At 41.6% G+C, this 12,328-nt stretch overlaps 1 protein-coding gene across 6 annotated transcripts in view; it reads left to right on the top strand.

The window, feature by feature from the left end:
- Positions 1–12,328, top strand: part of AKAP11 (A-kinase anchoring protein 11) — a 79,437-nt gene that overhangs the window by 29,524 nt on the left and 37,585 nt on the right. For 2 of the 6 annotated variants that reach the window (XM_023621334.2, XM_023621332.2), the window contains exon 1: positions 1,404–1,633. The gene's annotated coding sequence lies outside the window, so the exon portion shown is untranslated. 6 annotated transcript variants of the gene reach the window in all.

The following is a 12,328-nucleotide window of genomic DNA, read 5'->3' as shown; positions in this document are numbered from 1 at the left end:
TTCTCTGCGGGGGGGAAAGCTTTACAGAAAAGAAAAAGGGAACCATAGCTGTCTCTCCCCTATTTAAAAAGCTCTCCAACGCTTTCCACTGCACTTAGAATAAAGTCCCAATTCCTTTCTTGGCTTACAAAGCCCTACAGGATCTGGCCCATGTTTGTTTAGTTCTCCAAGCTTATTTCGTCTTACTTTCTTGTATTTTCCCCCTCAAACCTAATTTAGGGCCTTTGAATTAGCTGTTTCCTTTGCCTGGAATGCTCTTTCCTCTGTGTTTTGCATGACCGTTATGCAAAACACTGCTTAAACGTCTCCTCCTCGAAAGGGCCGCCCCTCAAGTAGCCACCCAATCACGATCACCATCACATCATTTGCTGTATTTTCTTTGCATACAGCTTAACACTAACAGATGTTTTCTTTCCTCTCTCTCTCTCCTCTTCCCCCATAAGCGCTCTAGCACCTAGATTTGTCTTCATCGCTGCTCAATCGACAGCTTTGAGTAGTGCCTAACATGTGTAGGAGCTTAACAAAAATTTACTGAATGAAGAACATATGAACGCACCCTTTCTTGCCTACCCCTCTCTCCCAAACAGGACAGAACTCAGGAGGATATGCTGAAAAATGTCTTTGTCATGTATCAGGTATTTCACCCTTGAGAAATAGACGTCCTTGAGGAGACTGTGCAACTTGACTGTACTAGCCCTTCCTATTCTAACTGGAGATAATCATATGTTAGCTTTTCATCTAGGGCTTGGTTTCTCCGTGACCAACGCTGTACTTCCGATGCCGATTCCGCGTAGAGACGTAAGGGTGAGCACTAGGGCCCTGAGATCCCTCGATGCTAAATATTGAGGTTTGGATAGGGTTGCTGGCCTGGTGCGCCGTGAGTGGTCCTCCCTAGAGATGTTGGTGAGAAGGGGCGGAGCCATCCCGAAAGGATGAGCCTTACTTGGGCCGTCAGATCTGGTGGGGCTGCCACTTTGGGAAGGGCCCCGGGAATCAGAAGACAGCAAAGCTAGCCTGTGGCGAAGAAGGAACCCAGCTGACCCCAGGCGGTAAGACCAACGCGTCGAAGGAAAAGAGGCAGGGCTTAAAACCAAACCTGCAGAGCGAGCCATGGCTTAGGTATTTTGCCAAAAGAAAGGGTTAAACTGTTTCCAAGGTAACGGACCAGGAAGCGCGCAAGACGTCCGCCGCAGGTTCGTAGGTCAGCCTCGAGTTTAAAGTTCCCACGGCTGAGCGGATTCTGGCCAATGGAGAGGCTGCCTCGACGTCACGTGACGCACAGAGCCGATCCGCTAGCAGCCCCGGAGCACGTGGGAACGTTTTTCCTGTTCCTTCTTTCCTTTTTAAAAAGCCCACCCACTTTTGCGCGGGCTTGGTTACAGAGTTCTTCTCGCGAGAGGCGCGCTCTCCTCTCGCGAGAGTGAGTGGGAGGCGTAGGGACTAGGTGGTGTAGCGGGCTGGAGCTGCGGCGGCGGAAGCCGGGGGTGGGCAGGGCGGGGGCGGGCCGCGGGGCGGGGAGGGGGGAGGGCTGGGGGCCGGTGCTGGAGGGGGCGCCCGCCTGCTCTGCAGCTCGCGCGGCTGGTCGTTGCGGGCCGGTTAGGTGCCTGTGAGTCGCGGAGGCTGCGGCCCCCAGGTGAGCCGGACGCGGATCGGCCCGCGGCGTAAGCAGCGCGTTGGCTGGGGTGGCGGCGGGGCGTGGGGCCGCGATGGATGGGGCGGCCCAGCTCGGGTGCCCTTGCCCCTCCGCGTGCCCGCAGTCCCTGCTCTGACTTCGGGGCTGCTCAATGCTGCGCCTTCGCACGGCGGTGGGAGGAGGGCAGGCGGAGCCGGGCGGAGGGAAGAAGCCCAAGGCACTGGGCCTGGGGGAGGGGAGTGTCCTCGGGCTGGAGATGGGTCTTCCTGGGGTCCGAAGCGGTGGGGCTGCAGCCCCTTTGAATGACAAGCTCAGTTTCCATCCCCAGAGTGGTCTTCAGAGCCAGCTCCCCTCGGTGAGTGGTGGTGCGTGTGCTTAGTTTGTGTTCGTGCTGCGCGCACAGGAGCATATGCAGGAGGAGGAGGGCGTTGCACTTTGTCCCCGAAAAGCATCCTTCACTGACAGAACCCCTGAGCCCTGGAACCAGGCGCAGCCCAAATCTTGTGACAGAAACGGAAGGCGTCAAGCAGCTCCTCGGAGTAATGATATTTGGATTTGCTGTCAGATTTTCCCCAAGGCTGTTAATAGCTTAAATACTGGCCATCCACATTCCGAATTGATTGGGTATACCACTTCTATTATTCCATGCACCTAAGCTGCTTTATACAAAAATATGTAGGGAAGACCAAAATATTTAAAACGTTGGCAGAATGACAATGGCAGTAGAATCTAAACCATCACGGTGGTATGACTCGGTGACAGTTCTTTTCTTCTGCTTTTCATCTGTAAAACCTTATTAAACTGGAAGTGGTTAGGTTAAGATGTTAAGGAGATTTCAGCGTGAGCAGTATTGCTGAGACACACATCTAATGGCCTTCCTGCAAACCAGCGTTAAAAATTCCGGTTCTCTTTTCAGCTTTGTAATTATTCAGTCCCTTGCAAAACATGTAAGCTTTCCTTAGCTTCTTCCCGACTTGTTAGGGATATAATATTGATTGATACTGATTTTGATACTTCTGGAAATATCCGGAAAATTCAGAGTACTCAGAAAATATAGGGTACTCAGTCCTGCAAAGATAATTTTAATGTTTGTTTATGATTTTAGGGTAAATGCCAGCAGAGTTGCTGGCAAGATTAGTGTGTTAATGCATTTCAATGAATCTTTTTAAATACACAGTCAAGTTGTATTTGTACAAGTAGTGCTATTCAAGTAGTACTCTGGTTATCCTTGTATGTTCCGTCTGGCATAACTGACCCAGGGGTTGACAGTGAATTTCACTGTTTGTAGCTGTGAGTAACAGAGCAGTTTATGAGAGATCAGAGAATATAAGGCAATCAGAACAAATGGGTTCTCAAGCTGAACTGGAACTGCACTATTGATAAGGGCCCAGGCTGTGATATATCCTAGTTGTTGAGGATATGGGCCTTATGCTGAACCACAATGAGAAATTCCCTAGCTTCTCAATTTCTGGGATAAGTCTAGAAGCTGAAGTCTTCCTTTGCCTTTAAGAGGTTGGAAGAAGGATTGCACGTTTAATGTTTTTTTCTTTTTTTTAAGTTCAGGAACTTACTGTCTGGAAAAGGAAATCAAATCAGATGATACATTATAGGTCATTTTTAGGGAAATTTCCAGTTATAAATAGGCAGTAGAGTTCTGTCTGTACTTGGGGAAAATGTGAAAAACATAAGAAATGTCTTTTTGAGAATGGGCAAAAGGGACCAGTCTAGATTTTAAGAATTTCATCCCATTGCATCTTGGCAAATTGATTTTCAGAGAGAGAAAAATAGTATTTTTTTGCTGGTCTTTATAACCTTTTGACAGGGGTTTCAGGCTTTTAGGATGTAGATATTTGTTGTTTTGTCTTACTTTTGAGAAGTAATTGAAGTAACTTTGGGTAGGATAATTATTTAGGTAAACTGAATGTGTTCTTTTTCTGTCAGGTGATCTCCATTTTAATAATAAAATCAACCGCTTGGAGGGAATGAGGGTTGAGGCAGGCTAGGAAAAGATCTAAGCTTAGCCTGGGCTTTAGTTAAGGGTGTATAAACTGGTAAAGTAGGGAAAGGAAAGAAAAATAATTTATCAGTTTAAAAACAGACCAAATAGGGGCCAGCCCTGTGACTTAGTGGTTAAGTTTGGTGTGCTCCACTTCTGCAGCCTGGGTTCGTAGGTGTGGCTGCCAGGCTCGGACCTACACCACTGGTCAGCCATGCTGTCATGGTGACCCACATATAAAGTAGAGGTAGGTTGGCACAGATGTTAGCCTGGGGCTAATCTTCCTCAGGCAAAAAACGAGGAAGATTGGCAACATATGTTAGCTCAGGGCTAATCTTCCTCAGGGAAAAAACCCAAAAAACAGAAAAACCAGACCAGATTCAAATGTCTTCATTCTGCTACTTATCTTCATATATAAAAGTTCATTTTTAAATACCTACTAAAGACATTTGAAGTGTATAGATTACAGACTGGACAGGATAAAAGGAGAAAACATTTTTGGATTAATCTGAGAATGTTTCATGGGATAAAGTAAGATAAATGGCATAGTGGGCTGGAAGAGATTGGGTGTTACTTGAGGGAAAATGAGGTATAGTGAAAAGAGTTTGGGTTTTGGAATCAGGCAGATCTGTTAATGTCACTGAGCCTCTTTTTCCTCATTCCTGACATGAGAGTTAAAATACCTCAGAAAGTTATTGTGAAGTACATGGTAGCTGCTTACTCAGTGTTTTTTCTTTGACCTCTTTTAATGGCTTGAGGGTGATTTGGTTGCAAGGAATAAAAACCCGTTTGAACTGACTGACTTAAAAATGACATTTTTTGTACAGTTGGAGGACTACCTCTGAAGTCCATTGCATGGAGTCCAGCTCAGCATCCTGGGAACCAGAGAATCTTCAGGCAGTTACTCTTAGTTTTTCTCTGGGAGCACATGGTCTTAGTCTCTGCTACTCTGTACCCTGTTATGTCTGTTCCAGTTTCTTTCAAATTGCCTCTCTCTTTAAAGCTCTTGGTTTCTGCTTCCCCATAACTTTGGTTTGCATGAAACTTTGGTTTGCTCTGGTGTGAACACCAGACTCACTTGGGTTTGCAGTACGGTCCTCAACAAATATCTCCATATCTTAATTTTGAGTTTCTGGAGAGATAATCCAATTGGTCAGGTATCTACTTTAGTCCAGTTGACTGTGGGTGGGGGAAGACGGGAGTGGGAAAATGGATGGGGAAGAGACTTAGGTATGTCTCAGAGTTTATACTTTTTTTAGACTGAGTACTGCAAGTTCTCTAATAAAATGTGGTGTGGACAGGGAAGAAATGGTGGGTATCTCTGGTGTACTTTAACATCCTGCAGTTTGAGTTTTTCCCCTAGCACTACATTAAACTTGCCCTCAGCAACAGTCTTTTTCAGAACAGATTCTCCTAGGTGTGTGAGTTAGGGCAAATTATGTAAACGTTTTGTGCGTCAGTTTCCTTACATGTAAAATAGGTATAACAGCAACTTCTGTTGTGAGAAATGTGAGTTCTGCTTAACAGCAAGTAAGCAGTGCCTGACTGGCACAATGTCAGGATGTAGTCTTATTGTTACTGAGTGAATCCTGTGTGCAGTTACTGTGATACAGACACCTACAGCCTTTAGAGATGAAAATGTCATCCCTGCTCTGAGGAGTTTAGAATTCTAGTGCTGACCACTCCATACTTAAAACTGTGTCTTGACTTCAGTGGCACCAAATTCTTCTAAAGCTCTACCTCGCCTGCTCTTCAGCCTGCTATTTGTTTGTGGTTCTTTGTTTAACACCATCATGGATCAGCTTTCAAGCTCTGTATATGCACTTGATTCCTAGAGCAGCATCTATAGCTCTGACCACCTCAACTAAATGTGTATTTTTTTTGGTGCCTTTTGGATATTATATTGACATAAAACGTTATCTTCCAGTTACCCTATAACTGGCAAAAGCGCCACATTTCTTCCAACTCCCCAAGCTTGAAACCTTAAAATTATCTTTCACACTTTTTTTTTCCTCCCTTATATATCCTGTTAGTTAATAGGTTCTGCACAGGCTTACAGGATGCCTCCTATGGACCATCTGCAAAGCAGATCCATTCATTCATTCCTGTTACTGGCAGCTTAGGGTAGAGCCTTGTTACTATTTGCAAGAGCTGCTTAGATGCCTTTTCAGCAATATGCTCTTAAAGTCATGGAGTTGCAAATGTCACTGATAAAGAGAAACGTGTTCCTGGGTTAACATTCTGAACATATTTTTGGTTAAAAATAATCTTGTAGATGGGGGTTATGTAGAGGATTAAGAATAGTTCAACTTCTAGGCAGCATATTCCCATCGAAAGCACAGCCTCAAGATTTTAGGTTATTTTTTTTAAAGTTATGTTTATTGTTGGTATACGGGGAGTTTTGGAGTCCTAGCAGCTCACACTGCATTGTGTGTACTTTGTCAGTTAGGCTCATATTCTTTGACATATCAATGACTGGCAAGGTTCAAACATAGTTTAGAAGAAGAAAATACCAACCCGGAATGCAGTAGGGAGACCAGTGGTTTTTCTCCCTGAATGCTTGAGAAAACAAAGGTGGCAGAACAAATACCCCTGAATTAACGTTTCAGAAAGTCCTTAGGTAGGTGGCCGCAACTATTTTCTATTTAAATCGCTCTTCCTGCGAAATGCTCGTCTGAAATTCATGTCCTTGATGAAGTTTCCCTTCACCTTACAGTGTATTCAATTTAATAAATACGTGGTTGTCGTTATGGGCGAGGCCCTTGGGGAAGGCATGGCCCTAGAATGGGAGCTCTGTGAGAGCAGGGACTTTTCACTGTTACTGCGACACTTGGTGAGTATGAGTTGAATGTCGTTAGTACTTACAGTCCATCACAGGGCCTTGATTTGTATAAATTTAACTGTTAGGTAGGCACTTTAGTCTCAAGTCTTAAAATAGAGCAATGGCAATTTGGACCCCCCACCCTGGGGATATTTGGCAACGTTTCGAGACATTTTTGGTGCTACTAGCATCTACTGGGTAGAGGCTGGGGATGCTGCTGAATGTCCAGCAATGCACAGGACCGCCCCTACAACCAAGACTTAAGTATCTGACCCAAAATGTCAATAATGCTGAGGTTGAGAAACCCTGTAGAGGTGCAGACAAAATGTATATTTTGAATGCAGGAGTGTGGTTGATTCAGGAAAAAGTAAAAGGGCAGAAACTATAGAGAAGCAGATATGTCAATAGATAATTAGGTGATACTCAGATATTTTTAATATGATTTGTTATTGTTTTGAAAGACAAAACAAAATAGTAACCATTAGATGGGGTATATTTAGATTTTATGAGTCAAACAGCAGGTCTATACCCAAGGAAGGAGCTAGCATTTGAGTTCCTGTTGTGTTAGGTTCTGTTTTTACATATATTATTTCGTTGCATCCTTATAGCAATCCTGTGAAGGTGAACTTTAGCTTCCTCATCTGTAAAAAGGGATAGCATCACCTTCTGTTTGCTAATTAGGTATTATTCTGTTTTATGTTGGTGGTGGTTGTACTCGGGTTTACAAGGTAACTTTATTTTTCAGTATCACTTCTCTTATAATGTAGGAAGCTTACACCAGTATTTTTTCATTTTCCACCCACCACATCCTTTGTGTTATTTTGTCGCACATTTTACTTCTATGTATGTTGTGAACTCTGTAATACATTGTTATTTTTAGTTTAAGTGGTTATTTCTTTTTTTTTTAAAGATTTTATTTTTTCCTTTTTCTCCCCAAAGCCCCCCGGTACATAGTTGTATATTCTTTGTTGTGGGTCCTTCTAGTGTGTCATGTGGGACGCTGCCTCAGCGTGGTTTGATGAGCAGTGCCATGTCCGCGCCCAGGATTCGAACCAACGAAACACTGGGCCACCTGCAGTGGAGTGCGCGAACTTAACCACTCGGCCACGGGGCCAGCCCCTAAGTGGTTATTTTTTAAAAGGATTTTAAAAAGGAGAAAATAGGGGCCGGCCCTGTGGCCTAGTGGTTAAATTTGGCATGCTCTGCTTGGGTGGTCCAGGTTGGGTTCCTAGGCGTGGACCTACACTGCTTGTCAGTGGCCATGCTGAAACGGCGACCCACATACAAAATAGAGGAAGACTGGCACAGATGTTAGCTCAGGGACAATCTTCCTCAGCAAAAAAATAAATAAAAAAGGAGACAATAGCTTTTATTTTATCCTAATATTTACCGTTTCAGGTACTCTCTTCCTTTTTTTAGTTCCAGATTTCCATCTGGTGTTGTTTTTCTTTTGCCTGAAGAATTTCCTTTAACGCTTATACTAGTGATGGTTGGCTGGTGATGAATTCTCACAGCATTTTAAAATTTGAATAAACTTGTTTTGCCTTAATTTTGAAAGATATTGTCATTGGGTATGGATATCTGAGTTGACATTTTTTTCCCTTTCAGTACTTTAAACATGTTGTTCCATTGTCTTATTTTTTGGCTTGCATAGTTTCTGACAACAAGTCCACTGTCTGTCCTTATTTCTCTGTATATGACGTGTACTTTTTTCTCTGGTTGCTTTTAAGATTTTCTTCTTTATCACTGGTTTTCAGCAATTTGGTTATGATGTGCCTTGGTGTGGTTTTCTCTGTGTTTATTCTTCTTAGGGTTTGTTGTTCTTCCTAGGATCTGTTAGCTGATGGTTTTTGTCAAATTTGAGGAAGTCTGGGTCATTTTGTCTGCATATATTGCCCACCCCACACACGCGCACTTTTTGGGAATCCACTTAGTCACTTTTTAGAGTAAGTCACTGATGCTGTTTGTTGTTGTTATTGTTTGTTTGTTTTTAAGTTTCTTCTCTCTGTGCTTCATTTTGGATAGTTTTTATTGCTGTGTCTTCAAGTTCATGAACTTTTCTCCTGCAGTGTCTAATCTGATGTTAATTGCATCTAGTATGTTTTTTATTTAGATATATTTTATTTTCATGTCTAGAATTTGTTTTTAGTCTCTCATATCTTTTATTTTTCTTTTTACCATGATCATATTTTCCTTTCTCTTCTTGAATGTATGAAACATATTTATAGTATAGTTTTCAGACTCTCTGTTCATTCCATCATCTCTATCATTCCTGGGTCTGCACTTAATGGTTTTTTTTCTCCTGGTTATGGGTTATATTTTTCTCCACCTTTGCAGACCTACTAATTTTTTATTGTATGCCAGCCATTGAGTTTTATTCTGTTGTTTGTTTGATTTTGTTTTATTCCCTAAGAGTGTGGGGTTTAGTTGGGATGCACAGTTAGGTTATTTGGAATCTGCTGGGTTGTTTTGACGCTCGCCTTTAAGCTTCGTTAGGGTGAATCCAGAATGACCTTCAGTGTCGTGCTAACTTAGTCCCCCAACTAAGGTGATTTCCTTCTGAGGAGTCCATCTACTGTCTGATATGTTACAAGGTTTTCCCACCCTGATTGGCGGGAGCGGAAACTGTTCCAAGCCTTGTCTGGCTCCAGGTGTTGTTGGCCTGCTGCTCTTTAGTAGCTATTTCCTGAGCCTCAGGTACTCGGTGCAGATCAGCATTTGGCCAGGGACTCTGGGGGAACCCGTCTGCACATCTCTGAAGCTCTCACCCTTTCTGAGCTCTCCCTCCAGTCCTCTGCCCTGCAAATTCTAGCCACCTTGCCCTTCCCAAACCGATCTCTGTCTCTACAGCTGGGAGAGGCTGCCAGACTGCTTGGCTTTCCTCTCTGTGTGTTAGCACCTGGAAGTAGCTGGCAGCCAGTGTTTCCCTTCTCTTGGGGATCATAGTCCTGTGTTGCCTGTTGTCTAACGTTTGAAAACCAATGTTTCTTATATTTTGTCCCATTTTGTTGTAGTTATATTCAAGAGAATATTAACTTTTAACACTTTGCCATTTGGAATTTGACCAAAATATATATTCCAAGCATTTATTATTAATATGTTCCCAAATATTATAAAATGAGGAATTATTGGAAAATCCTAATTTTATTTTCACATATAATTCATTAAAAGTAGTAGTATCCATTTAAACATTTAAAGGCATACTTTGCTCTATAAAAAGGGTTACTTTTTATTTATTAATTCGGCAGATGTTTAGATGCCTACTATGTTAGAATACAAATACGGTAAAACACTTTTGTCCTCAAGGAACTCAAAATAGGAGCTGAGTATGCAGACAATGGCACCAAAAGAATAAAGGACAAACCTCTTGGGGAGCATAAAGGAGGTGGTTACTGTTTGGGCAAGGAGGGATAAAGGAGACGAGCCAAGCCTTCCTCAAGGAGGGAGGTCCTTGAACTGGTGCAGGAAGAGTAAATAGCAGTTCAGCTGATGCCAGAGAGGGTAGATTTGAGGGAAATTTAGGAGGATGAAGGGTCAGGGCTTGGAGGTTTTCTAGATGGGGGGGTAGGCTGTAGGGACTGAGGGAAAGACCAATTTCATGCTTGACCTACTGGTTTACTGGCTCTTACTGATATAGAGAATACAGCAGGAGATTGTTAAGAGAGAAAGTTTTGTTGAGTTTTTGAATATACTAATTTTGGAGTGACTTGGTAATTTCATTAGAAGTATCTAGTAGAAAATTAGATATAAGGAACTGAAATTCAGGTACAAAAACTGAACTGAAGATACACATTAGGGAGTTGTTTGCATAGTTAAAACCATAGATATAAAATCCTTGGAAAACTAAATAGAATGAGTGCCAAGGAGGACAAGGATGAAGGTTAGAAAATATTAGTATTTGAGTCACAAATTGTGAAAGAATTTAGGGAAGGAGACTAATGGCTGGACAGATAGACAAGTGTTTCTCAATCAGAAATCACATAGGGCACTAGTTAAAAATACACGTTTCTGGGTTCTATGTAGATCTCCTGAACCTGGAGCTTCTAGGTGTGTGTGTGTACTGAAGTTTGAGCACCAGTGCATTGGGGAAGAGAGTCAAGATAGAACGATATTGTTAATAGGAGACTAGGCAAGTGTTTCAGAGACTCCTTGGCTAGGTTAACTCATGCTATGAAAAGGTCAGGAAATAGATGATGCCGATTAGAACATTCCTTAGGCCAGAGGAGAGCAGGAAAGACTTGAGAGAGATTTTTTTTTTCTTATCATAAGAGAATTTACGCACATCCAGAAAAATAAACACACACAATTGCATCTACCCAGATGAAACCAATATTTATACCCATCTAGTATATATTTTCTTTTATATCACATATGTACATACATACTTGTAGTGATACAGATTTTACACAAAATGATGTAATGTGTACATGCTGGAAGCCACCTTTTACTTAATAATCTGTCGTCTTCCCATATTATAGGTATATAACATTTTATAACATTAAAAAAAAAATCCCAGTTGTCGTGAGTGACCACTATCATGAGTTTAGTCTCTATCGGTCATAATGTTTCCTAACCGTGTACAAACACACACATACACGTGTCAGCATTCTGTAAATAATGTTTTTTTAAATCACAAGTAGAGAGCACATTGTTTGTGCTGTTCCGGAACTTGCTTTTCCCCTTAGTATTTTGTGGACATGCTGTCATGTCACTGTGTATTAATCTGGCTCTTTCCAACACCTGGGCAATAATCAGTCATATGAATGTATTATAATTTATTTGAATTGATGGGCTTCTAGATTATTTTTAGTTTTTTATCTTATTTTAGTGAATATTCTTTCACATTTCGTGAATTTTCTGCAAGTATATATGAAGGATGAATTTTAAGGAGTGAAATCAAAGGATCAAAGGATAGGTGTAAGTTATTCAAAGTGTCCTCTATCTGTGTTTTGCGTACTCTTTATACTTGTTCCTTTGATTGCTTTCATTTATTCTCTTTGAGTTCTGTATCTGTTAAAATTTTCTTGGTGCGCCCGTGTTTTTAGCAGTGTCTCTTCTGCTTTTTTGCTGCTTCTAAGGAAATCTCATTTATTTTATGGGATTGTTTTTATTTTCTGAGCACTGGCAGCTTACTGTTCAGGTGTTTGCCTTGTCCATTTAGACTTTCTTTGATCTGCTTTTTGGAAAATGATCGAGGTTAGCGTTAATTTCTTTGCCTATAGAGAAACACAGTTATTCTCTGCTTAGGACTCCTGTTTATTTGCCAGAATAGGGCACAAAGCAAAAAAAAAAAAGATTAAGTGAAAGGTTTACCATAACACAACGGTGTTCTAGGGGAAAATACTGTATTTTTGCTCCTTTTATGAAATCTGCCTGAGACTGCATTCTCTCTAATTATATGAGATGGTGAAGAAACTTGCTGTGTCACCTTTCTCCCCCCCATCTGTCTTTGCATCATTTCGAAAGATGATTGTCTTTCTTTGCTGTACCAGAAGTATGAGTCATGTCATCTTATGTTGGATTCGCTTTTGTGGACCATTGCATAGATATTCTCTGATAGACTTTTTTCTTTGTGAGATAATATTTTGCTTATGTTTTGAGTTACACACAAAGTAATGGACGAGGGTAGAATAAATGTGTTTTTCTTCAGTGAGTGAAGCAGAGTGTAAATGTGGAATTAAATTTAGTTTCTTTTTTATTGTACAAATTCTGAGGTACTGTTCTGAAAATAGATAATGTGTTTGGGTGGCATGATTATATTTGTCTGGTTTTTTTTCTTTCTTTAGTGTATTTCTTCTTATGTGTTTTTTGTTTGTTTTTACATTCTTTCATGGGTCCATGTTGGATTCTGTTTGCTTTACTACTCAACTTTGAAAAG

This window comes from Equus caballus, chromosome 17 (genome assembly GCF_041296265.1).
Source record: "Equus caballus isolate H_3958 breed thoroughbred chromosome 17, TB-T2T, whole genome shotgun sequence".
Taxonomy (NCBI): domain Eukaryota; kingdom Metazoa; phylum Chordata; class Mammalia; order Perissodactyla; family Equidae; genus Equus; species Equus caballus.
The sequence above is the reverse complement of the archived record's forward strand: the minus strand, read 5'-3'. Positions and strand labels throughout refer to the sequence as shown.